At 38.3% G+C, this 27754-nt stretch overlaps 1 long non-coding RNA gene and 1 other non-coding gene across 2 annotated transcripts in view; one reads left to right on the forward strand and one right to left on the reverse strand.

Annotated features, from left to right (window-relative positions):
• The first annotated feature begins 238 nt into the window (after positions 1–238).
• Positions 239–342, forward strand: LOC120605626 (U6 spliceosomal RNA). Its single transcript, XR_005653670.1, has one exon. It is a non-coding gene; the product is annotated as a U6 spliceosomal RNA (small nuclear RNA).
• Positions 343–3118: 2776 nt separating this feature from the next.
• Positions 3119–27754, reverse strand: part of LOC120605564 (uncharacterized) — a 34792-nt gene continuing 10156 nt past the window's right edge. The window contains exons 2-3 of the long non-coding RNA XR_005653654.1: positions 23134–23380; positions 3119–3175 (exon numbers count right to left, since the gene is read on the reverse strand). This is a non-coding gene — a long non-coding RNA (uncharacterized LOC120605564). The remainder of the gene's footprint in view (positions 3176–23133; positions 23381–27754) is intronic.

Here is a 27754-nt window from a genome sequence, read left to right on the forward strand (position 1 = left end):
CTCCTGGACACCACAGCCTGGCCCTGGGAGACCCTCTGAGAACCCCAGAGAGGGAGAGCTCAGCAGAGATGGGCTGATAAGAGAGGGTCACAGCTGGAAGGAAGGAAGGCAGAGTGGTGGTGCTGAGTCCACGTGAAACCACTCTTCTCCCCTTGCTGATGGTGATTTGAAGAGACATTTGAGAAATGTTAGACTGGGGACGTGTGTAAGAATGACTTTACTTAAAACTTAGGTTAATAAGCTCACTTCGACAGCTCATATACTAAAATTGGAATGACACAGAGGTTAGCATGGCCCCTGCGCAAGGATAACACATAAATTCATGAAGTGTTCCATATTTTAAAATATCTATTCTCATCAAACTCTTCCAAAAACTCGAAGAAGAAGTAAGACTTCCTAACTCATTTTATGAGGACAATATTACCCTGACACCAAAACCTGGTAAAGATAACACAAAAAAAGAAAACTGCAGACCAATATCTCTCATGAACACAAATGCAAAGATCCTAAATAAAATATTAGCGAACTGAATACAGCAACATATTAAAAAGATTATACACCATGATCATGTGGGTTTCATGCCAGGGGCACAGGGATGGTTCAATATGTACAAATCGATTAATGTGATACACCACATAAACAAATTAAAGAATAAGAATCATATGATTTTATCAGTAGATGCAAAAAAAGCCTTTGACAAGATATAGCATCCATTCATGATCAAAACACTTAATAAAGTAAGTATAGAAGGAAAGTGCCTCAACATAATAAAGGCCTAAGATCAAGAACAAGACAAGGCTGTCCACTATCACCATTTTAACACTGGAAGTCCTAGCAGTGCAGTCAGGCAAGAGAAAGATATAAAAGGCTTCCAAACAGGAAATGAAGAAGTCAAACTGTCACTATTTGTGGATGACATCATTCTCTAGATCGAAAACCCTAAAGATTCCACAAGAACACTACTAGAAATAATAAGCAAATACAGTAAAGTTTCAGGATACAAAATCAACATTCAAAAATTCACAGCATTCCTATACTCTAATAATGAATTGTCAGAAAAAGAAATGAGAAAAAAAATTCCTTCTGCAATTGCAACAAAAAGAACAAAATGCCTAGGAATTAATCTAATGAAACATGTGAATAATGAAAACTCCAAGAACCTATTTTAAAAAAATGAAGAAGACACAAAGAAATGGAAAGATATTCCATGTTCTTAGATTGGAAGAATCAACATAGTTAAAATGATATTATTACCTAAAGCATTATACAGATTTAATGCAATCCCCATCAAAATCCCATTAGCACTTTTTAAAGAAATAGAACAAAAAATCAACAGATTCGTATGCTAGCACCAAAGACCCCGAATTGCCAAAGCCAGCCTGAGAAAAAAGAACGAGGCTGGAGGCACCACTCTGCCCGACTTTAAATTGTACTACAAAGCAACAATCATCAAAACGGCATGGTATTGGAAGCAAAACAGACACACAGACCAGTGGAACAGAATTGAGAGTCCAGAAGTAAACCCAAGTTTACATGGGCAAATAACTTTGACAAAGGAGCCAAAAATATAGAATGGAGAAAGGAAAGCCTCTTCAATAAATGATGCTGGGAAAACTGGATAGCAACCTGCAAAAGAATGAAACTAGACTGTTGTCTATCACCATACATCAAAATTAACTCAAAAATAAAGTAAGGGCAAGAATATAAGATGTGAAACAATAAAATGCATAGAAGAAAACATAGGAACTAAACTCAAGGACCTTGGACTTAAAGAGGATTTTATGAATTTGACCTCAAAGGCAAGGGAAGTAAAAGCAAAAATAAATGGATGGGACTACATCAAACTAAAAAGCTTCTGCACAGCACAAGAAATCATCAACAAAGCAAAGAGACAACCATCCGAATGGGAAAATATATTTGCAAGCGATGCCTCTGATAAGGGCCTAATCCAAAATATACAAAGAACAAATACAACTCAGTAACAACAAAATTAACAAACAATCCAATTAAAAAATGGGCAGAGGATCTGAACAGATACTTCTCCCAAGAAGACAAATGGCCAGCAAACATGTAAGGATGCTCAACTTCACTAGCTATTAGGGAAATGCAAATCAAAACCACAATGAGCTACCGTCTCACCTGCTAGAATGACTATTATCAATAGGACAAGTAATAACAAGTGCTGGAGAGGATGCAGAGAAAAATAAACCCTCATACACTGCTGGCAGAGCTGTAAATTGGTACAGCAACTATGGAAGACAGTATGGAGGTTCCTCAAAAAACTAAGAATTGATCTACCATATGATCCAGCAATTCCTCTACTAGGTGTTTACCCCAAAGAATTAAAAATATTTATCCAAAAAGATATTTGCACACCGATGTTCACAGCAGCATTATTCACGGTGGCCAGGACATGGAAACAACCAAATCGTCCTCCAGTAGATGACGGGATAAAGAAGCTGTGGGATATAAATACAATGGAATAGTACTCAGCTATAAGAAGAGATGAAATACTCCGATTTGTGACAACATGGATGGATCTTGAGAGAATCATGCTAAATAAAATAAGCCAGACAGAAAAAGTTGAAAACCACACAATATCACTAATATGTGGGATATAAACCTAAAAGCAACAAACAGGACAAACAGAGACTCATGGACGTGGGCAGGAAACTAGTCGTTACCAGAGGGTAGGGGATGTGGGAGGAGGGAGGAGGTAGAGGGGGTAAAAGGGGTCAAATATGTGGTAACAGAAAGAAATCTAACTATGGGCGGTGAACATACTATATATATATATATATATATATATATATATATATATATATGTATATATATATGTGTATATATATGTATGTATATCATATATATATATATGACACTATGACCAATTAGCATACACTTGAAACTCATTGGATTTCCCTTGTCCGATGACACACCATATAAATTTTTTAAAAGTGAAACAGGACATTATACACAGAAAAAAAACCCTCAGATTAATAGACCAATAGTTTATAAGTTTTTAAATTTGGAGAACAATTAAAATTTTAAAGTGAAGACACTAACACCATGTTAAAAGATAAACGATGCCAAATAGAAAAATGGACTGGAGGAGGAGAAGCAGGATCTTCAGTCACACACAGACAGGGAGCTCTAAAACACCAACTCTCCAAGAATTCTGAAAAAAAAAAAAAATCATCAGGTGTCCAAATTTTAACACAGTTTGACCATATGATATGTATGATTCCCAAGAATTATAGGGTAGCTAACTATTAGACTAACAGATTTCCTCCATTCAACATCTTTAGAAAACTCATCTCCATAAAGAAAAAATACTTTGATATCTATAGATACTACCAGTTCGTTAATCACATAGGTCTATATCTCAATACTGAATTGGGATATTCTGTTTTCAATTCAAAATTATATTCCCCAACCTATAAAACATCTTAATCATCAAATTTGGCCTTGAAAGACTCCCAATTGTTTTTAAATGGCCTCCTAGGGCAAAGATTTGCCAACTTTACTATTTAAAAAAATCTGAGACAAATTCTGGCTGTATTTACTTTAAAGAGTCAAAATTGGTTTGAGTAACAGAAACTTATGAGCGACATTGTTTTAATAAACTTAGAGTCATAGAAAGTGATACATCGGGGCATAATTTCTGCCATGTGTATTTTTAAAAAATCAGACATGATATTATGATATCAAATGATATGTTTGGGTGCACTGGAGTGAGAGAAGACAAGGCAGAGAATATATGTATATATTTCATGCATTGGAAGTGTCATCAAGATACTAATGGGAATATATCTAGAACCTCGTTATTCTTGATGATATGGGCCAAACAAAATGTAATTACCACAGATGCAAACTAGCCACATTATAATCGACCATTCTCCTCAATTTTACTTTTATAAAACAATGAAAGTGATAGTATTCTTTAGGTTCAGTTTCTAAAATTCCGCTGGTTATAAAAATGACACCAATTTAGACACATTAATATACATTAATGCAAGATCCCATTAAAGAATCACAAAGAAAGGCCGATTACTTTTGTTTCTAACAATACATCTTTTCTCGGCTAGCCCACAATGATTCAACCAGTTCAGAGAAGCACAAGATAATAGTTATAGTCTATAGACCTAATTCTCCTATTATCCATTAAATATATTCTCCTACAAAATAGAAAAGGTCATTTCTAAAAATCTACAATGAAATTCATAAAATATTGGGGGTAGCTGATAAATATTCTGTAAGAAAATTTACTGTTGGAATTAAATACATTTCATTTGCATTAGTACCAATTATCCAGTTACACAATGTATTGAAACACTTTTGGCCAGCTGTACCACTTACTCCAGTGTAAAGGCTGATGCCAGAACAAACCTCAGATAAGCCTAGCATTTTAAAAAATAACTAACAGAGAAAGAGGGATTAGAAATTTCCTTTTTTTTCCCCAGGTTTATTGAGATATAGTTGACACATCACATTGTGTAAGTTTCAGTTGTGCAGTGTTGACTTGATACAATTATATACACTTACATATTATGAAATGATTACCACGGTAGCATTAAGTAACACCTCCATCATGTCACAAAATTATCTTTTTTCTTGTGGTGAGTACATTTAAGATCTATACTTTTAGCAACTTTCAAGCATACAGTACAGTATTATTAACTATAACTACTGCTGTACATTAGTTCTTCAGAACTTATTCATCTTATAACTGGAAATTTGTACCCTTTGACCAATATCTTTCCATTCCCCCCACCCACAGCTACCTGCAGTCACCACTCCATTCTGTTTCTATAAATTCAGCATTTTTAGATTCCACATGTAAGTGATATCATACAGTATTTGTCTTCTCTGACTTATTTCACTTAGCAATAATGCCCTCAAGGACCATCCATGTTGTTGCAAACAACAGGATTTCTTTCTTTCTCATGGCTGAATAATACATATGTGTGTGTGTGTATATATATACATACATATATATATTCATACACACACATATATATATATACATACATACATATATACATATATACATATATATGGAAATTATATATATATATAATTTTATATATATATGTGTATATATATATAATTTCCATATCCATATCTTGGCTATTGTGAATAATGCCGTAGTGAACATTGAGGTGCGACTATCTGTTCAAAATCTTGTTTCATTTCCTTTAGATACATACCCAGAAGTGGGATTGCTAGGTCATAAGGTAGTTCTATTTTTCATTTCTAGAGGAAACTCCATACTGTTTTCCATCGTGGCTGTACCATTTACATTCCCACCAACAGGGCACAAGTGTTCCCTTTTCTCCATTCTCAACACTTGTTCTTTCTTGTATTTTTGACAATAGCCATTCCGACAGTGTGAGGTGGTATCTCACTGTGGTTTTGATTCGCATTCTGCTGATGATGAGTGATGCTGAGCCCCTTTTCATATACCTGTTGGCCATATGTATGTCTTCTTTGAAAAAAATGTCTATTCAGTTTCCCTGCTCAGTTTTTAATTGGCTTGTTTGCTTTGTTTTGCTATTGAGTTGTATTAGTTCTTTATATATTTTGGATATAAACCCCTTATCAGATATATGATTTGTAAATATTTTTACCCATTCTGTAGGTTGCCTAGAAATTTTCTTGATAGTTCTACCAAGTAGCCCCCTCCATGAATATCCAACCTTAAGGTATTTTTTAATAGCTTTGTTCAGGTATAACATATAAAATTCATCCCCTGTAAATGTAAAATTTGATGATGTTCAGCATGGTTGTATCATTGTGTAATAATCACACCATCACCATGACCCAGTTCTAGGACATTCTAAAAAGTTCCCTTGTGCCTGGCTATTACCACTCCTCATTCCCAGCCCCAGTCTCAGGCAACCACTGACCTGTTGTTTTCTGCCATTGTAGATTTGCCCTTTTTGGACATTTCGTATAAATCGAACCATGTAGACTTTGCTGCCTGGCTTTTTCCACTTAGGATAATATTCTTAAAGTTCATTCACATTGAAATGTTTATCAGTAGTTCATTCTTTTTTTTATTGCTGAATTAAATGGATATACCATATTTTGTCTATCAATTCACCAGTGATTGTACATTTGGTTTGTCTCCAGTTTGGGGCTATTATAAATAACAATGTTATAAATGTTTACATTCAAGTCTTTGTGTGGGCATATGTTTTCATTTCTCATGGGTAAATACCTGAGAGTGTTATTGCTGAGTTGTAAAGTCTACGTTTAGCCTTTTAAGAAAAGGCCGAGTCATTTTCTCAAGCAGCTGTACCATTTTACATACCTGGCAGCAATGTTTTGGAGTTCCAATTTCTCTATATCCTCATCAACACTTGGTATTGTTAGACCTTTTGGTTAGAGCCATTTGAGTGGGTGTGTAGAGGTTTCTTACTGTAGTTTTAACTGTATTTTCCCACTAGTAATGTTGAGCACCTTTTCAAGTACTTATTAAACTTGAATACCTTCCTTGGTAAAATGACTACTCATAAATCTTCTGCCGATTTTTAATTGGGCTGTTTTCTTATTATTTAGTTTGTAAGAGAATTTAAAAATATATTGTCCATATACAAGTCCTCTATCAGCTATCATAAATATATGATTCGCAGTAATACATATTATATACTTATATACGTAAGTATATATATATATATATATATATACACACATATGTATATATATATATATATAATTTCTGTGTGTCTGTTTATGTGTGTGTATGTATGTGTACATGTGTGTATTCTGGGTACAAGTCCTTTATCAGATGTGCAAATATTTTCTTTTAATCTGTGACCTGTCTTTTAATTTTCTCAATGATGTCTTTTGAATAGCAAAGGTTTTAATTTTAATGAAGTCTCATTTATCAATTTTCTTTTTTTATGGAAGGTAACGGTGTCTAAGAAACCACTGGAAATCTTTGCCTTTACTGTAATAGTTGATTTGGTTGAATTTACATATGCTACTTTGCTGTTTGTTTTCTATGTGTTATTTCTGTTCCTGTTTCTCTTTCACTACTTTATTTTGTGTTGCATAGATATTTTCTAGTGTGCTATTTTAATCCCCCGCCCCTTTTAAACTCTTTCTTTTCTTAAGCTATTTCCTGGTTGCTCCAGGAATTACAATATGAATTTTAAATTATAACAATCTACCTCAGTTTGATTCTGACTTAATGCTGGTAAAATATAGAAATTTGCTTCAGTATAGCTCTATTTCCTCACTCTTTTGTTATCATTCCCACACATATTACATGTACAGTAAGTCCTCATTTAAAGTTATTGATCAGTTCTGCAATTTTAAGCAAAACAACGACGTATATATAATGAAACCAATTTTACCATAGGCTAATTGATACAAATAAGCGTGAAGTTCCTACGGTATCTCATCAATGTTATAACAGAACAATATTAAATATAACAATGTTATTTGAGGGCTTGCTGTATATATATCATAAACCCAAAGATACAGTGCTATAATTATTGTTTTATACAATTTTAAAGGTCTTTTGAAGAACTTAGAAGAGAAAAATAAATTTATACAGTCTTTTGTATTTTCCCACAGACTTGCCGTTTCTAAACCTTAATTTTTTTTCTTCCCCTATAGTCTCCACCTCAACCTTCTCTTATACTTACCTCAAAGTGGCCCAGCCACAGGAAAACATGGTGCTACCACAGAAAATATCCTGAAACTAAAGGCGGTCCAGAAGTCATATTTCTGATATAAATTCCAAAAGGAAAAATCTTATGCAAAAAAAATTTTCCTAAATAGATTCTTCCTAAAAGCAATCTTATTCTGTGAAATGAAAGAGGACTTTTGCCTATTATTTCACGTTCTTCTCTTTTGAAGGTAACTTATGACGACTCATGAACCTCACCTTGAGTAGTTTAAAGAATAGCTGACTTATTCCTTCCCACAGATATTCTTGGCAATATCATTTGCTGTGCATTTCTAAACTCTAGATGCTTCCCTTTACCTCTCAAACATCTGGTTCATTTCCTAAGTGTGATCACTTGGAATATTCTTCCTAGATATTTTTGGATGAGGGGGTTAGCAAGAAGATACCTTTCGAGCCTGTAGCAATGGAACCTAGACTTATATATACATTCAACAACACTCTGGGAAAAAATTCCTTCTACATTCAAAACTTTCTCAACTCTGAGATAATTAATTGAACTCTTAGACTTCTAAGTTTCCATTACAAAAAGAACAGTAAAATAATTATTTTTAAACTTGTTAAAATATGACTAAATATTTCATTAAGATATAATTATGGTCTCAGGACATCACTAAGAAAATATTCCAGTATATCATGTTTGTTTATGTATATATAAACCTATGGATGCAATTGCTTCATAAACATAAACATATTTTTGTTGTTGTTGTTGTTATTGCTGTTACTGCTAGTGGTTTGCAGGTCCTTAAAATACTGCCCGTATAGCTTCTCACTATTTTAAAATGGGAATATAATGTTTACAAGTATGAGATATGTGACAATAGCATTTGCTTAATTCACAGTTGAAGGAAGGAAGGAAGAAGGAAGAAAATGTAAGCTAAGAAATGCTAATGAGAGTTGGAAATAACCTGTGTCTGAGTCCTTTGCTTGATCTAATTATTACCTAAGAAAGTAAGACTCTGGAGCCCTGAAAAGAAGGAAGCATAGGGAATGGGGTTCAGAGGAAAGACTAAAGAAATTGTATGTTAGTCACCAAGGTACTCTGATTGAAAAAGAAGGTAAAAGGGACATTCTTCTTCCTCTAAACAAAAGGTCCATTGAAATGGAAACTAATGATATCTTCAGGAAAATAGAGAGGGTTTGATGCAGAAAATAACTAACATCCTACACAGTAATATTTTGTTATTGGCAAACAGAAAGCAATAGTTCAGAATTTATCAAGCTTATCAGTTCCACCTAATTAAGAGTATAGCCAGAGGGTATAGTAAACGAAACTCTAATAACTCACTTCTGAGCTCTTGGACTCAATGAAATCTAATATCCTTCTTGAAATGTGCTTTGTGGTCTCTGCTCATCTTGACCTTCTTCTGAAAGGCAACTGCGTGGAAACACTCTGCCCTGTTGAGGCTAAAAATGGGATTATTCGGAGATTACATTCTTGTTATCTATGAGACTCTTGTCTCCAGCCAGCACATTGCCAGACAATGTATGATATTGTATGTGATTCTTTGAGGCAAAGGGTATATATGACCTGGAGGAGGATAATTTAAAGATTTCTATTCAATTGCTGTCACCAACTCCACTCCATTTGTTTCAAAACAAAGCACAACATTTTCCCAGAAAACCTCTTCTCATAAGTTAGAAGGTGCTTTAGTGTGAAAGTTACATGTTTATCAGGGTACTTGGATGAGGGTCAAGAAAGGTTCTTTAAAGTTAAAATTAGAAACAGCGGAAAGAGTTGATGAATGAAAATTCAAAGACTCTCAGGCTCCTTACTTCTCTTCATCTTCTATCCCTGCCCCAAATTCTCTATCTTTTCCTTTAACAGTCACTTCTTATCTCTTTTCATCCCATGGTCAGAGAAGAGTGTGTTTGTGTCACTCCCGAACCCACATGTTGAAGTCCCAATGTGATGATGTTTGGAGATAGAGCCTTTGGAGGTAAATTAGGCTTAGATGAATGAGATCATGAGGGTGGGGCCCCCCATGATGAGAATAGGAGGGGACTAGATTTCCTGCTCTCTCCGCCATGTGAGCTCACAGTGAGAAGGTGGCCATCTGCAAGCCAGGGAGGGAGCCTGCTGATACCCGACCACAACCTAACCATGTTGGCACCTTGATTTCAGACTACCAGCCTCCAGAACTGTGAGAAATAAATGTTTGTTTTTTAAGCCACTCAGTCTGTGAAGTTCTGTTCTGGCAGTCCAAGCAGACTAAAGAGAGATGCCCTTAAGAAGGGATAGTCATCCTCAGGCTGTGTCTCTGTGTCATAATGAGATAAGGGCAGCCAGAGCAGCCAGCAGCCAAGGGGAGCAAGGCAACATGAGTTGGGCACGCAAGACATCTCTGCCAAGAGTGGACATGACTTAGAAGGGCCAGGTAGATACGTGAGTCAGAGGGAGGAAATCCACTTCTCAAAGGAAGTGAATGCAGGATGGTTAAGGGGGTGGTAAGAAAGGTGAAGGGATTAAGAGGTACAAATTGCCAGTTATAAAAATAGTCACAGATGAAAAGTACAGCATAGGGAATAGAGTCAATAACATTGTAATAACTATGTATGGTGCCAGGTGGGTACCAGACTTATTGGGGTATATAAATGTCTAGTCGTTATGTTATACATTTGAACCAATATAATGTTGTATGTCAACTGTAATAAAAAAATAAATTTTAAAGAAACCCACACATAAAAAGGAAATGAATGCAGCAGGGAGTATGCAAATGCTGTGTCTACCCAGTGATAAGTCAGTAGGTACTCTTCAGTAAGGAGCTCAAAGAACAGGGACCCAGAAGAGGGGAGAATTAGAGGCAGACACTGTTTAAGCAGAGCTGTCTGTACTCAGAACACCCTGGATCTGCCTCCCAATGAGGTGGTCAGGGTCCCACAGTCTGTGGTTTGGGATCCTCTATGAATCCCTCACACTGTAGGTAGCCTAATAAATGATTCCTGGCAGTGGGGCTGGCCCCACATGAAGTAGTGATAACCTGGAATCATAAAGTCTAGAAGCTCAGAGGTAAGAGAAATGAGAGATCACTGAACCACCCTTAGTTATGCAGATGAGGAAATTATGACTCTCCCCGCCCCACAAAAAAAAAAACAAAAACAAAAACCAAACCCAAATGATGTTTTCCCCCCAGAGTTATACCATTAAAGTTACAAAACAAGTTAAATTACAAAACTGAGTGCCCACTTCAGCACTTTGCACATTGCTTCATGATATCTTCCCTTACATAGTGTCTGGAGACTATTACACATCACTTCGGTTTAGAACTCAACATACTCTCCGAGAACAATCTTACCTCCAAGAATCATTTCTTAATGGAGAAGAAGTATCTTGAGACTAAATTCTGAAAGATCTAGACAAAAGCTTATGGAATTGGGATTTGTCCTGTAGGTCGAGTTTCTTCAGATGAAAGAAAAAAGTAAATAGTGTACAGCGTGCATGCATGTGCACACATTGTGCAGAGAAGACTTTTTTAAAAAAAGAAAAACAACCTCGTATAGATAAAGAAACACCGTTGTAAATAAGGGGAGTCTTTCGACAACATTTTAAGCTGGAGAATGTCATGACCCAGAATCTCTTCTGGGTTACAAAGAAGCTAGGGTTCTGCTTCTGATGCATTACTTTTAACAACTGTCCTCACTTAACTTTTAGAGAAGTTGAATTTTTTTTTTTTTTGCCCCTTTCACCCTCTCAAAGAAATAAATACTATCTTACTAAGTGTTAGAAGCTCTTGGTGAGCAAATACTTCTAGGAATGTGACTCACATTTTTCCTGACCAGAGCCACGTTGTCAAGATGAGGGATCCTGTTCCCAGGACCGGGTATATCAAGGAACGAGTTCTGGGCAGGCAGCAGAGGAAGCAGAGTTCAGAGTTCGCCTGGTCTTCTGGGAAACCACACTCCAGGGGCCCGCTTGCTACTTTCTCATCTGTGTTTTCACCACGTGCGACAGCAGAGTTTCCCAGTCCTAGTCCATCTGCAAGGCTTTTGCCCTCAGCAAAATCTAAGAGTAGGAAAAGTTTGCTTTCCTTAGTCTCTGCAAACTTTCTGGCTTCGGGGTTCTAAAAGCTGAGTCCGACAGCTAACTAGTTTGTGGTTTTCACATCATATTGCCTGTCTCACTATAAAAATCCTTCTTTTAACTAAGCCCTTTCCTCCTGTTTTATTGACATCTCCAGTTCTTCCTCTCTGTCACTTCCATGCTGAGATGTGCATTTAGAGTCAGGTCTGGGACATCTGTGCCTTTAGAAGTTTACGTCGACGTGGTACCTCTCCCAAGAGTGCTAAAGTGTAGAATTTATCTCTATATGTAGAATAAAAGGCTTTATCAGGGAATAATATTGTCAATAAACTATTTAGAGAAGTAGGGACATTTTCTTAGTGTTTAAAATCATACCAGAGGGTCTGCCTCTAGGAAAAAGCTGTCTTGCCCAGGTGCACCTGTAAGGTAGGCTACTGGGAATTTTCCTGTAACACAAAACAATGTTTGGAGGGAAAGCAGAGAACCCTGACTCCGAAACAGTTACACAGTAATCACCACAGAATCTCCTCAAATAGGTATTTTAAATCTGTTGACAATTCTCTAAGTACTAGTGTGTATATGATGAATCAATCTACTTAGCATTAAGAAAAAGGCTGAACAAGAAAAATTCAGTTCTACAAGAAAATGTTTATTAAAAAAAATGCAGATGTTGCTTGGCTCACAGTTCCAACCGGGCACATAAAAGATCATTTTGTACCATGACTCCCACAAGGAACTCTGAGGAATCAGGAATTGCGGGATCATTTTTCATACAAGTCAGAGAATTGTTTTAAATCCCTTCCACCAATTTGCAGAAGTCCTGCTAATGCAAACCATACTCTTTTGAGTTCAGTAAATAGCAAACACAAAATAACTAAGCTTTTTCAAAAATATTATTCCTTCACTAACCTTGAGAGCACAGAACCAGAACACCATTTTGTACTCTGGAAAAGCCCAAAGCCAAGCCCTAGATCATTCCCTATAATCAGTGGGAAACGCTAGCCTTCACCTTGATTATTTTTTAAAAAGTGGCAGCATTCTACTACCCTCAATTTAAATCTGACATGGTTATTCCCACACTGCTTCATCCTGGCCAGAGAGTGTTGCCAAGTTTTCTGTTTTTCTAAAGGCTGAACAAGTATGGCTTAACAAAAATTCACTCTGACAGAGGACTTCAAATCACACCGTATGTCTTACTGTAGAATTCTAACATTGTAATCAAAACATAATGTTTCTGTGAAATCTAATTTTGTCCAACTGGTTACAAGCAACAGGCATTATCAAACAGGAAATTCCATAATTCAAATAGACCATTTATCCATTTTCTGCATTTCAGAAAAGTCCTAGATGGGATTTGAGTTTTTCTAGGTTTCTTATATATCCAGTGATTCTCTTTGTGATGTACAAAGGCCGTCTCCTGGCTTTAAATTCTATTCTCTTGAAAAGGGACTCAAAATGCCTATTCTTCTCCATAGGGAAGTAGAAAAACATTCTAAAATGAGTTCGAGTGTTCTTGGATTCAAGATAGCAGAGGAGACGTGTTTGTGGGCCCTTATCCTAAAAAGAACCCCTCAAACCACCCAAAACGACAATGATGTAGAAACACAAAGGCTCTGTTTAACGAGACTAGAGGATATCTGTAACAGAAACAATAACATAAAAAGATAGAAAATGGAGGAATTGTAAATACTTTGTAGAGAAGGGAGGATTCGAACTTAAGTGTTGATAGGGACGACAATGCTAAGAAATAAGCCATTTTGCAGGTCAGAAAAACTCAGGTTTTGAAGACAACAGTTTCAGCATGAAGGGAGTACATATGAGATAGGAGAAAAACACTGGAAACTGTAATTCTGTATGGAAATGAGTTGACCCTGGTCTTCTTCTCAACCTCTATTGAAGAAAACCTTAAAAATGGAGAAAACAGTAAACAAATATCCTCCACCCTCACCACAAAAATCTCAGAAGAAATAAAACCAATGCAGAAAGTAGAAGAAAACTTCAAGGTTATTACATTAACAAAATAAGACACTATTTAACAATAAATATAATAATCAGCATTTAAGAGCTCTTGGAAGTTAAAAATATGAGAGCCAAACTTGTAAATTCAATAACGTAATTGGAAGATAAAACAGACTTTTAAAAAAAATGATAATGGAGGAAAAGGCAAGAAAATTAAAGGTTAAACAAGATTGTTCAACACCTAAATAATAGTAGTTCTAAAAAAAGAAAACAGAAAATATTAGAGAGAAAATTATAATAATATAAGAAAAAATTCTAGATCTGAAGTAAATGGAGCTGAATCTCCAAATTGAAAATATCAATTGAGTGAATATTTTTAAAAATGACCCACATTAAGATACGCTAGCATATGTCAGAACACTAGAAACAAAGAACAGACCTAGAAGTTTGATTATTGAACAATCACATCCAGGGCCTCTGATACCACCTTGGTCCCACCTGGTAAACCTGAACCCGACTCTGTGCCCATCTTTATCCTGTTCTCTTCACCTGGGAGAAAATCTACATACCTAATGCCCCAGCTCCATCTTGCCATTGCCTGCCCCGCCCAGAAAAAGAACAGACTTAAACACTTATAGAGGATAAACCTAGGTTATATACAAAGGAGCAGGAGTCAGAGCAGCATTAGGTACTGTGTTAGTCTTCTTGGGCTGCCATAACAAAATCTATCGACTGTGTGGCTTAAACGACAGAGATTTATTTTCCCACAGTTCTGGAGGCTGGAAGTCCAAGATCATCATGCTAGTGTGGTCAGGATCTAGTGAGAGCTCTCTTCCTGGCTTGCAGACATCCACCTTCTTGCTGCGTTCTCATTTCTATGTGCATGAAAAGAGAGAGAGAGCTCTCTCTCTTCCTTTTCTTATGAGCCCATTTAATTTTAATTACCTCCTAAAAGCCATGACTCCAAGTACTAGCACGCTGGAGCATAAAGCTCTCACATATGAATTTTGGAAAATTTAGTCTATAACGGGCATCTTGACAGCAACGAAAGAAGCTAAAAGATAGTGGAGAAACACAAGCAAACATTAGGAAGATGATTCCTCACAAACAGCAACAGTGTTCAAAGGAGACTGTGCAGTTACAGAATATGACAGATGTCCACCATAAATTTCCATAACATAGTAACGAAGGCTTCATACATGGATTTAATATTTTTAAAAGTGATATAGCTAAAGTGAGAGAGGAGGGGAGAAGAGAGGAAGACAGGTATAGAGCTGAAATACTATGCATCAAGAAAGGAACTCAGTAATATCTAAAACTGATTGATCAGGTATAACTTTATAAGTTGCGGCAGATGCACTCTAAGGTGGCCCCCGTACATCATGCCCTTGTACACTCCCCTTCCCATAAGTGCGAGTGGAAACTGTGATTTGTTTCTAGCTAATAGAATATTGCAAAGGTGAAGTAATTTTGCAGATGCAATTAAGGTCCCAAATCAGTTGAGTTCAAGGTAAATAAAAGGGAGATTATCTTTGACGGACCTGAATTAATCAGGTGAAAGTCATAAAGAGAGATTTTTCTGCTGAAAGAAGTGAAAGGATCAGGTGGCAAAGAACATTGGGTGGCCTTGTGGAGCTGAGAGCAAGCCATAGCCAACAGCCAGCAAGAAAACAAGGATCTCAGTCCTATAACTTCAAGGAACTGAATTCAGCCAACCAACATGAGAGCTTGGAAGGTAATTCTGAGCTCAAGAATGGAATGCAGCTCAGATGACATCTTGGTTGCAGCTGTGTGATGCCCTGAGCAGGGGAAATAGTGAAGCTGTGCCTGGACTCCTGCCCTACAGAAACAATAAGCTAAGAAATATGTTATGTTAAGCCGGTAAATTTGTAACAACTTATTATGCAAATAGAGTTGATCCTGGAACGAGTTAAGACTTTGGAGGCCATTGGGATGAATGTATGTATTTTTCATGTGATAAGGATATGAATTTTTGAGATCCAGGGGCAGAATACTCAGGACTAAATGTTTGTGTCCACTGCCATTCATACGTTGAAGTCCTAACCCCCAGTGTGGCTGTAGTTAGAAATGGGGCTCTCTAAGGAAGTAATTAAGGTTAAATGAGGTCATAAGTGTGGGGCCCTGATCCAAAAGGATTAGTGTCCTCATAAGAAAAAACACCGAGGAGTTCACTTTCTCTCCTGTGTGCACACCAAGAAAAGGCCATGTGAGAACATACCAAAAAGATGGCTGTCTGAAAGCCAGGGAGAGAGTCTTCACCAGACTCTGAATTGGCCAGAACCTTGATCTTAAACTTCTAGCCTCCAGGACTGTGAGAAAATAAGTATCTGTTGTTTAAGCCACTAGTCTATGGTATTTTGTTATGGCAGCCCAAGCCGACTGATACACAAGTCCAATGCTCAAGTGTGTTTTGTAGTTGAATATAATAATTTTTAAATTTATTCTAGTTACTTAAATTTAAGAAGTGCTTTTAAAAGAGAAAATACACTTACTTCATAGATGGGACCAAAAACAAACAAACAAACAAACAAACAAAAACCCCATGATCTTCCTTAAGATAATACATGAGTACAACTTAAAATTGCTATTGCTAAATACACGTGTCAAAATAGCAAAAAATAGGAAAATGAACACAACAAAGCAATTATTTGATAAGGATGTGCACTGACAGTTCCATACGAGAATGCAGATTATAGTATTATCATGGTGAAAAAATGGAGACAAGCTAAATGTCCTATAATTAGAAGATTAGGCAAATTATGTCACAACCATACAATGAAATATTATGTAGTCATTTAAAATCAGTTTTAGAGGAATAATTAACACCTTAATAAAACATTAACAATATTGTTAAGGGGGAAATGTTCCAAACAGTATGAGCAATATAATTCAAATTGGGAGTGCGTGTATATTTATGAACGATATTTGTCAAAATTACAATGGTTATTACAAGATACTAGAATTAGAAGTAGTTTTGTTTTCTTTTTAGAGCTTTTCTCCATGTTCAAAATATTCTACAATAAACATTTCTTGCTTTCGTACTGTATCTGTATACATTTTTATCTGGAGACCACATTATGATAATTTTGCTCTCATTAGTTCTCAGAGAATTTGACAGGTTGGTTCCTATATTTTAATATAGGATAAATCCTGATTTCACAGTTCTGTCTAGCACACTATTTTCTTCTAGTAGATGAGAAATATCGGAGGGCTCTAAATCTTGCTAATCACAAAAGCAAAAGCGATGCAATGGAAAGTGGAGGAATCCGTTCTGAGGCTTTGCAGCTTCTGGGGCACTTGGAGGCTCACCATGTGCACCCAATCTACCATCATGGCTTCCAAAGCTGGAAAGTGTGTTAAGAACAGAGCAAATTTTTAATTCTTCAGGCGTGAACTTCCTTGTTCTTCTAGGGACCCTGAGGGTTTGGGCAATGCTTTCTTCCCAGGATTTAAATGGAAAAAGAGAAATGTATACCCCAGTTCTCCTATCCTTCCTGCCTTACTCATCTTCTTCTTCTCATTCCTTCTCCTTATAGCAAAAGACTCACTTCACTGAAAGAGGGAAACACCTGACTCTCCGAGCAGTGGGTGAACCACCTCTAAGTGCAGAGCTGAGAAGTGGGCAGAGCCCTCTTAAAGGAAGATGTTCTCAGGAGTTAGCAAAACTGTGAAATTATAATAGTAATACGTTGTTTTTAAATTTTCTCCCACCAGTGTTAGCTGAAACTATTTCAATAACCATAGATTTTACTCATTAATTCACAATTACGATTTCGATAACCATTAAAAAACATTTAGCTTCATTAATAAAGGAAGATAAATAGTATTGACCAGGGGTCCCCAATCCCTGGGCCATGGACCAGTACTGGTCTGTGGCCTGTTAGGAACCAGGCCACACAGCAGGAGGTGAGCAGCAGGTAAGTGAGAGAAGCTTCATCTGTGTTTGTAGCCACTCCCCAGTGCTAGCATCACCGCCTCAGCTCTACCTCAGATGATCAGACATTAGATTCTCATAGGAGCACTGGTTCCTGGTGCCAAAAAGGTTGGAGACTGCTAGTGTAGACAATAATTGATAAGCTACATTCAACCGAAAGTGGTATTTTTTGTCTCACAAACAAGGAAGGTGGATATACCATAATCAGTATTACCCTAAAACTTCTGCTTGAACCATCAGATGAATGATGTCTGTCTCTAGACCTTCTCAATTATCAGTGTCCCCATGCTACCCACGTTTGAAACTATCTCTTTCCAATTCACCTGGAGACCAGGAATTCTACTATGGAACTACCTGGCAAATTGGGATGTTAGATTGATCAGTGTCTCTCATCTCAGGTACCTCCAGGAGCCATTCAGACAACCCTGGTGACTAAGGCAATCTCCTGTCCTCATCCCTATTTCCTAGTCAACTCCTTCTCTCTCTCTCTGACCCCCGGTCACCTCTTATAAAGTAGCAACTCTAACTAAACTTGTCGAGGAGTGCCTGTCCTCAGACATGGGACAGAACGCTGTGTTGAGTTGCTGAAAAAGCATTATGAGCAGTTCTTCAGCAAGCTCTGCGCTCGCTCCACGCTAAACCACAGGAGCATATTATTATTGCAGCGACTCTGAAGGGGGCGGAGAGGAGTATGCTCCCTCTCAGAGGAAGGCCTCAGAATACAGACACCAGACATGTGTATCTGGCTAAGCACACAGAATTGATCTAATGTTTATTGACAAAATCTCCAAAAGCAAAGTTCAATAAAATTGGTTTCTTGGTGGGGATATATAGAGAGGATAAAGTAAAAAAGTATTATATGGGTTTGAAAAGATTGAGAAACATAGCAGCACTGCAACTCAAACTGAACCAAAGAAAATCTAATAAGAACTCGTAGGGAATAAAATTGTAACACTCAGAGAGCAATCTTTTGATCTGCAATGTTGTATCCTTTTATAAAACCTCCCATAATACCACTGGGTATAAGAATGCCAAGTGATATCCTCACAGCTCCCAAGTTCTTAACACTCCTTGAGAAATTTTCTCTCTAGAGACTCAGCAGGGCTGAATCCCATTTTTTGAACATGGAAAAAATAGACTGAGTGGTGTTATGGGTTGCACTCCTCCCAAAAGACATGTGGAAGTCCTAACCCCTAGTACCTCAGAATGTGACCTTTGGAGATAAGGTTGTTGCAGATGTCGCTAGTTAAGTGAGGATGAGGTCATCCTGGGGTGGCATGGTCCCTTAATCCTAATGACTGGCGTCCTTGGAAGAAGAGGAGAAGAGACACAGACACACGGACACATGAAGGGAGAATGCCATGTGACTTCAGAGGCAGAGATCGAAGTGATGCATCTACAAGCCAAGGAACGCCAAGGTCTACTAGAAGCCAAGGACGACTACTCCCCTAGAGCCTTCAGAGAGAGCATGGCCTTGCTAGCACCCTCATTTCAGATGTCCGGCCTCTAGACATGTAAGGTAATACATGTACGTTGTTTTTAAGCCATCCAGTTTCTGCTACTTTGTTACTGCAGCCCTAGGAAACTAATGCAAGAGGTAAGAATTTATGGGCAACTTTCCTCTAACAATTTATAATTAATACAATTGAACCATCATGCACTTGATCTGATTGAGAATTATGAGGAATAATGGCATAATTACTGTGCATAAAGCACAAATGAGGCAAATGTTTCATTTCGGAAATAAGAGTAGTGAGATCCTGCTGAATAAGATATTCAAACAGATCGATGCTCACTTAGCAGAGATGTTGGAAAGGATTTAAGTTTTTTCTATGGAGAACTGGACTCTAGAACCACTTGAAATATCTCACCAAACTCTATACCTCCATCCTAAAGCTCCACCATGAGAGGTGTGCAGAACTCGCATAGAATCAGCCTAAACCTTTTAGGTCATGTCTCAAAGAAAAATACAAATGTTTGGCAGGCAGTGCTAAAAAGTCCAGCTTATGCTCAGTCATTTATATCTGGAAAATAGTCTATGCTCCCAACATAGACCTTTTCCAATGCTTTCAAAATGAATGATCATGTATTGAACACTAACCATGTTCTAGATTCTATGTCAGTTTCCTTTTACACTTATAGTCATATTTAATATGTGCATTTACTTCAGGATGTGCTACCATCATCATGACTAAGGCACTATGATAATATTGCTAGCAAGACAACGCAGCTTCCCTCAAAAAACCATCCTGCATAGGTAGATAAATTATGTTCAGGTTTGTGAGTCACTTCGACTTTGAGCCACATGATGTTCCCTTGAAGACACAAGCCAATTTGGGATCTTGACATAAGAACTACAGAGGTGGGCCAGGGAGAAGTTCCAATACCAGAAACTGGAGTGGTACTGGCAGACCACATCTGGGATCTTCAGTGGTAGAGGACGCAGGGCATTATTATTCAATATCACTCATTTAGACTTTCCAGCAAGCACCATGAAAACAGATGCTGTGTGGAACACATAGTGATCTAATTAAGGGCATGGGCTGCTTTTCAAAAACAAAAAGCTATTATTATCCATTTTAATTGTAACTACTTGGCTTAAATTTTTAATAATTTGTTGTAAAATCAGAAGATGTATATGATTTTTTTATAAAACCTACAGAATGTATAAAGAATCATAGAATTCCTAACACCTGTGTTCCCACTTCCCCAGTTTAAGAAGCAGCTGGCATTTTTACCCCCTCCTCTAATGCAACTTTCAGAGTTTGAGAAGTATCTTGAAAGAAGACTCTAATATAAGTCTCCAAATATATGAGACCGAGTTTAGAGTTGACTAAAACTGACAAAGATCTGCAGAAACTATAGAACAAAATATACCCCCATTCCTCTTGTCTGTGACACCTACTTACCCTCGGACGTTCCCAAATCAGCTTGTGTTTAAACACAAGGTTTCTGATGACACACCAGAATAGCCCTTGTCCTCATGTAACTGTGGGTTAGAAATACCTCTGTCCATCCAACCCAACCTCTCCATCTCAGACCCACTGCCAGGAGCTCTGCCTGTAGTTTCTCTCCCATCCTACATTCCAACCCATTCTCCAAGCTTAATTGTGTTGGGTGCAGCAGTAATACTGGGAGTAATGATGAGAGACTGGAGTAACAAAAACCCCAAACACATAGCATGTCTCCAATAGGGAATGATCATTTGCCTGCTCAAAGTCCAATCACTCATGAATATCAACAAAATTCTAGCCAGAATGTCACAGGAACCAAGAATCCACATCCACATACGCATATTAGAGAGAGCTCTTGGACCTCCCTCCTGAGACCTCCTGAAAGGCTCTCCCAAATCATGCTACCGAAACCAACTTTTCCCCAAAGGAACTCTAGCCTGCCAACACTAGAACCAGAAAAATGTCCTATAGCATTCAGTAGATCCACTTGGTCAAAAAAATCACATTTTTCAAATATCTTTCTGTTTGAGCATTTTAGAAGATAAAGAAGAATCTTGCTTTCAGAAAAAGAAGTCTATTCCTATTACATGAAGGCTAAGAAAGTACTGTATTTTTGAAAGTTAGCACTCAATGATCATTATTATTAGTACAGTCATTTATTAGTTGGTCGTAGATACTTAAAATACTTTATATTAATGTTGTCATTAATTAATTTTAAAAGCATTTAACCCGTGTCCATCAACCAATGAGTGGTTAAACAAAATTTGGTATGTCCATACAATGGAATATTATTCAGCCGTTAAAAAAGAATGAAATACTGATAGAAGCAGACACAAAAGGCCACATATTATATAATTCCATTTATGTGAAATATACTAAATAGTCAAATCCACTGAGAGAGAAAGCAGAAGGAATGGGGAGTGCCTGCTTAATGGATAAGGGGATTCATCTCAGGGTGATGAAAGGTTCTAAACTAGGTGGTGGTAATGGTTGCACAACATTATGAATGGACTTAATGCTACCAAATCACACACTGTAAGATGGCTAAAATAGTCCATTTTATGTTATATGTTAGAGTTTATCACAATTAAAAAAAAAAAAGACTTAACCTCTGGGTTTCCATTTCCTCAGCTGTATTCTTGGATCTATCTTCTTTGGTCTCTTACGGGAAATATATAATAAACTATTTTGTGAAAATCTTTGCAAATGGAAACTTGCATGTAAGTGGAATGTAAGAACCACCATGCTGAGCACACACTCAGTGGCTGAAATTATCCATGACATCAAGCCACTGGGATGAGATAGATATTAAAGGTGACAGCTGTACTCGCCACACATCAGAATCCCCTCAATTTCTCTTGTTCTCTCTCCACCTTCACCTCCAGAGAAAAACAGCTCCTGAGATAAATCTCTTGTAACAAATTTACAATCAGAACACTATTTAGAAGCATAAACAGGCACTTGTGCTTTTTTTCTAATATATTCTAGGTACTTGATATGCTGAGAGCACAGGACGATTTTTTTCACACGATCGAATTCCTTAGGATCTGTCTTCTAGGCCATTTTGTTGGTTTAAAATACACCAATGCTCAAGCATTGTGAAATCTGCTTGTGTGCCTGGTGGAGAAAGAATGGCAATTCTGTTCACCATGCTGAGATTTTTCTTTTATTTAAATCACTTACATTTCAAACTACATCTTTTATTTTTTTCAACAATGTCAAGCGTTAGCATGTCACTTGCCTCTCTGTTTCTAGGAATGAAGACTAGAAACCTTAATACAAAACATTAACTGAAGTGAGCTGGTCTGGCAGAGTAATAGATCTTCAGAACTGCTGTGGCAAAACCTTGCCTGGGCTTCTTCAACCCACAATAAAGCACTGTAATTCTTTTATTGAACCGATAGCATTTAGGTCACAAATATATCTATGCAGAAAGCAATTGTGGCAACTCCTCAAATAGATGACCAAAGGAACCATTCACTACCAGCACTGATGGGCCCTGGTGCTAAAGGTGAAAATAATAGGTTAGATTAGAAAGAACTGCTCAGACCCACAGCAATCAATGACACCTCAGAATTGCTTATTTGAGCTGTGATTGCTCTTATTTCACATGCAAAAAACATGCATTAGCAACCAGATGGTATCTTCCTTTTCCTGGTAGACTTCCTAGGATTTTCAAAGACTCCTGGCTGAATTAGTTTTTCCGGCCTGCCTAATAAGGCTTCAGCTAGCAGACAAGCCTGAATACAAGGAAAAATGAATCCCAACAGATAAGCACAACTATTTACTGGGTTTAATAAGAAGAGAAGAGAAAAAGAAAGAAAGAACAGCTTAGACATCAATATAGTCCATACCTTTAAGTCTCGTTTTTTAACCTCCGAAAACTCATAAAATCCTATGTCTGGGAGGGATATCAGAGGTCAACTGTTCAACGTGCTGGATTAGTTACCTGCTGCTACATAACAAATTACTCCAAAACTTAGTGGCTTGAAATGACAATATTTGTTACCTCCCAGTTCTGTAGGTCAGAAATCTTGGTGCAGCTCACCTGGCTCCTCTGCTTCGGGGCATCTCACGGGCTGCAGTCCCAGTGTCGGCAGGAGCTACGGTCATCTGAAGGCTGGACTGGGGAAGGATTTGCTTCCTTGCCCACTTGAGAAACTGTTGACAGGAGTCAGTTCTTCTGGGCTGTTGAACTGTGGGCCTCAGTTCCTCATAAGCTGTTAGCCAGAGGCCTTACGCCATTCTTCACCATGTGAGCGTCTGCGTATAGCAGCTCGCAATAAGGCAGCTGACTTCATCAAGCAAGCAAAGCAGAGGGCAAGAGAAGAAGCATGAACAAAACAGAAGTCACAGTATTTTGCAAACTAACATCAGAAGTAATATCCCATCACTTTTTCTATTTATTAGAAGTCACTAGATCCATCCTACACTTAAGAGGGGTGAATTACACAGGGCCCGTGTACCGAGAGGTGGGGTCATAAAGGCCAGCTCAGAGGCTGCCTGCCACCTGTGCCCATTAGATATTTCTATCTTCTCCACAGAGTCCTCACTGGCCTCTGCTTTAACTTCTTCTGCCATGAGGAGCTAACATACTGCCTCCTGAGACACCCAACTCATTTCCATTTCAGAATCTTAACTACTTAAGCAGTTCTAATAGTTAACCCACCTGCCACAGCTTGGATCCCCAAGATTCTGTTACGTGCCCAGAAACTCTTGGGAGACCCTTGAATTCAAGATATTTATAAAGGAGATGTCTAAGAATTATAATTTTGCTCATGAGACAGGATCTGGGAAGAGAAACAGTTTAGTTATCATAAGGGAGAAGTTCTCAGACAACCATTTAGGGCACTCTCAAGCATTCCAAGTACTATCAGCAGCCGAGCAGGGGAAGGCAAGCACCATGCGCGTCCCATAGCAAAGTTCCCCCTAATCAGCCCTGTCCTGGATTTTCCAAACCATTTTGTCTGCTTGTCCTTAAAGCTACTGAGAAATGCTTAAAACAACTCTGGATGGTGCTGTCCTTATAGAAGTTCAAAGGGGGTGCCAAGGACAGTTGCCTGAGTTCTGAAGCATTCCAGAGCAACCCGTAAAAAGGGGAGGGGGCAGTGAAACGGCTCTGGTGATAAGTGGGAAAAGGACTTCCAATCAATTAAGAAAGAAAAATGCCAAAGGATCACAACCCTGAGGACACAGTTAGATCATAGCCTCAGAGGTCTTGATTTCCCAAGAGGCTGGGTTGTGTCTGGTCAGGATGGGGTAGATAAACATAAATGTGGAATAGAGGCAAGCAGCAGGAAGGGCAAGAGGGGTTAAGAGGCCTGTGCCCCAAATGCATTCTATGCACGTCATTCCAATGGTCACATTAATATTCTTTGTCACACATACGCGTTTAAAATAAAGAATACATGTGAGAGATGGGTAGGGGTGGGTAGGAGAGAGAGGACTAAAGAGAATCACGAGCCTGCTTCTCATTCTATCTCCGTTATGTTGTCAAAATTCTGTGAGCTGGATCCTGAGGCCTCAACTAGTGGACGGTAATGTTATTCACTAGCTTAGAGTGTGTGCAGCTAAAATCTAACTAACCAACTGTTTAAAAAAAGCATCTAATGAATTAGAAAGACAATGGACTCGGATAGACATGGGTTTCAGATGGAACACTGCAGCAGTTATACCCTAGGAGCAGTTAAAATACCACCTGCATCAATCTGCTGGGAAGGTTATTTCTGATCAGTACAACAGTAAGATAGTTGGTTGTGGGTGTGTTAACTTGTTTCTGTCGCTTTCACTTTTTAGCTTCTCTCTGTGCCATTTACACTGTTCTCAGAAGTGAACCATTCTGTGTAGTTGTCCTGAGCTTCCAGGATGATGGTCAGCACCTACACAATGGGGGTTCAACTTTTGCTTTTGGCTGAATCATAAGGATGAGTAACAAAAATGCAAGGGCTATATCAACTCCAGTGCTTTTCCAAATGCCCTGGAGCAAATTCAATGAGGCTCATTTAGCCTCAAATGCTGAGTTACCAGTAGACAATGAACACAAATCCCTAGCAATGTTAGAAATACCATTACGGGTCTGCTGAGAGTGCACAGGGGTGTATTTCTCCAAGATATTCTGCTGAGAACTGAGAACCAATAAACATTAGCCCTTTAGAGGTACATAATGGCAGTGTGTGCAGGGATATAGCAAACATGAACCCAAACTTGTGCTCAGACCCCTGAAGTGTTTTTAGCAAATACGAAGTTGTTTGGGACATATCTGCACCATAAACCTAAATTAACACATGAGCTGTCGACTGAAGGCCCCCAGAATCCAAGGGTCCTCAGGCTAGAGAATTGTCACCTCCAGTAGAAATGGCCAATCTACATCCATACTTTTCACTCTACAGTGCAATCCGCTATGTAGGTCAAAAATTCAAGAACAACAAATTATACGTTTCAAGGTTTAATTTAAAGGAAAATGTCCAATCTTCACTCATATTCAGTATCGAAGTTCTTTTATGAGCCCCATCCTCTGTGGTTCACAAGCAACTAATGACAATAAAGCATTTTGTACTTTTCGAAAGATATTTGCTTTCAAGAAAAATCTATTAGCAAACGAGGAGAAGGGGGTCACAGAATAGTTTCTTCCTCAGTGCTTTTCCACTAGAAGAAAGTCCATAGTGGGCGAATGGGGGCTGGTCAGCTGTTTTCTTGTGAGATTCGAGATTACAATGAGACCGAATTATGTTTCTGTCTCTGGCCTGACTTAATAACTTACTAATTGTAATTGACTAAACACCAGGCATCAACTCACACATGTCAAGACTCATTTCTATCACCATCTTGGATCTATTGTGTTCTACAGAGAAGCATGCTGGGAAATGTCCAATGAGTCACCAAAACATAGCAGACCTGAGGTCAATATCACCATCCAGAATATGAAGCCAGATGGTCCCAGGACCAGGGGACAGGAGCAGGGAGCTGAGGTCAAGCAGGCACGGCAGGATGAGTGAATGAGGTCACTGAGCCTGGGCCACTTTGATTGAATGTTTTTAGTGACGAGTGAGCGAGCATAGTTCCTCTGAAGAGCCAGAGTTGGGGCGCTGCATTAAAGGGTTTTAAAACAGGGCTGACCTTCACTTAGGCCCACCACCAAGACACTCTAAATATCTTCATTTCTGAATGATTCTGGTCTATCTAATCTCCACGATTGCAGTTCATTGCTCTGGGGGGTGAGGAAAGGAGGGATGTGAAACAGTCTTCTAAAAATATGAATTTATCTAGATTTAGGAGTGATGAAGATGTAAAGGAGTAACGCAGCCTAGAGCAGTTTGCCTAGCCGATTAGCACCCTTTGTCACTATCAAATAGATCATCTTGAGACACTGGCGCAGAGAGAGGTTAAGTATCTTAGCAAACAATCTTTTGAATTTAAAAGGCAGACTATAGATAGACCCTAGGACCTCTGATTCCTAATCCCATGCTTTTTCCAAGGATATTCAACTATCTTTATATGCAAATTGTTAGGATACAATGTCTCTTTTCATTGCCTCCCAATGACAGATATGAGACTGTGTCATTTAGAAGCGTCTACAAAACTAGGCTCAAGAAAAATTTATTGAGTAGAGTACTTTGCACCAGGGACTACTTAGAGAACGAGAAAGAGAAGGCAAATAAGAGATTGTTCTTGCTCCCAAGAAGCTTGATCCGAGGGGCAACACACTTCTTACTCCAGACCCTGCAAGAAGATACATTTCATACATTCTCCACAGCGCCTAGTTTCTCCTTGGCTTTTTTTGAACTGCCTTGGGATTTAATCACTCAACTACAGGAAACCCAGTTATTTATGAGGTTAGGTATCTCTTCCTCAACCCCATTCCCTCCCCCAGCTCACACGGAAGGGCATTGGGCCCAGCCAAAAAACCTTTGCCTCAAATCTCTGTAAGATGGAAGAGCCTGTTAGCAGTCTGTCCCCATCCCCATGCGTTCACTACGACAGATTTCTTCTCTCAACACTGTATTTATTACTGGGGCATGAAACACAAATCTGCAGATGCCTTTTCCACTTGCCTGCTGTTAAGAGCCTGCTCAATAATTTAGCGCTCTCTCCCTTAAGGACATTTGGTTTCTGTTGGCTGTTGCATAAGACAGTGCAAGATGAGTTCTGAGGTATCTCGGATTCCTCCCCGCTACCCTCTCTCCACCTCCCTTGTACTTGGCTTTTGCAAATGTTGGTTTGCAGCTGCAGGAGCAGCAGCTCCTTAACTCTTGGGCAGCCACAACTATTACTGCTCTTTCAAAGACATGGTACTCTTCTGTCTCCCCATTAGATTATCACAGCAAATTGATGGTTACTATTAAAAAAAAAATAGCTGTCACAATAGGAGACCAAACACTGGCAACAGATAAAACAAAAGGAGGCACCGCGCTCTTTAATTAAGGTTCATGAAGGCATGTGAATCCTAGCTTTTAGTTACCCTGCTGTGCCTCTGCCTGATTAGCTACAATGCATCTGCTCGGTTTCCTGGTATCCATCTGTACTGCTAGGAGAAATGTATTTGAGTCGCCCTGATTCTCAATAAGATGGCTCAAAGGCATCAGCTGTAGACAGACTAATGGTTATGTGTGTTGACAGAGTGTTTCCTACGCTTCTTGCTGTGTTGACATGCAAGATCACACCACCTTACA

This window comes from Pteropus medius, unplaced genomic scaffold (genome assembly GCF_902729225.1).
Source record: "Pteropus medius unplaced genomic scaffold, Ma_sr-lr_union100, whole genome shotgun sequence".
Lineage (NCBI taxonomy): Eukaryota > Metazoa > Chordata > Mammalia > Chiroptera > Pteropodidae > Pteropus > Pteropus medius.